Below are 981 nucleotides of genomic sequence, written 5' to 3' on the forward strand. Positions count from 1 at the left end.
AGTGTTGAGCTCCCTCATTATTTAGTTCCGGTTGTTCTTGTCAGATTCTTGTGTCTTCGTGGTTGTGCTTTTTGTTTTCAGTTTTCTCCATTAAAGGGACGTTCACCTACGATTTCTGTCAGCCTGGGTTTCAATTCAGCTGAATTCAGTTATTTATGTGGCTCCAATCTACCACAAAAGTCATCCTAAAAGAAAAAAAACAAGTCCAAATCCAGTTCAGATCCAGAACCAAACCCAATTACAATCAATTAATTCCTATTTTAATCCAACACATCCACATACAGTTCATTATGAAGGCAAGGCAGTTTTATTTTTTACTGCACATTTCAGCAACAGGGCAGCTTAAAGTGCTCAAAGTCTGTTCAACATATGTGGTGAATAAAAAGCTGAATGCATGGTTCTGTTTGGTTCTGACTCTGGGAACAGAGAGCGGGTTTGATCCGGGCGACCTCAGAGGTCTCCATGGTTCATAATGCAGCAGAAGAGCAGAGATGGATTCTGGAGCCAGAGCGTTTAGTGCTTTGTAAACCAGCAACAAGATTTTAAAGTTAATTCTCTAAGCAACAGGAAGTGTAAAGACCTCAGAACTGGGCTGGTCTTTGTCAGGACTCAGGCAGCAATTAGTAAAAACTGTCTGTCTGTGGAAGCCAGCCGGTTGTGTTGGACATTCACTTCATCGCAGTCGTCCATCCTGAGCAACACATCGGTGACAGTGGGAAGAAACAACTCTCTTTTAATGGGAAGAAACTTCCAGCAGAACCAGAACCAGAACCAGGCATCTGCCTCGGCCGGCTGGGGTTGGGAGGACAGGAAAAAGACACACAGACAAACACAGAAGGATCATCAGGTGGAGTTTCTATAGTCCAGGTGTAGTTGATGTAGTCCAGGTGTGGTTTCTATAGTCCAGGTGTAGTTGATGTAGTCCAGGTGTGGTTTCTATAGTCCAGGTGTAGTTGATGTGGTCCAGGTGTGGTTTCTATA

This window comes from Kryptolebias marmoratus, linkage group LG5, assembly GCF_001649575.2.
Source record: "Kryptolebias marmoratus isolate JLee-2015 linkage group LG5, ASM164957v2, whole genome shotgun sequence".
Classification (NCBI taxonomy): Eukaryota; Metazoa; Chordata; class Actinopteri; order Cyprinodontiformes; family Rivulidae; genus Kryptolebias; species Kryptolebias marmoratus.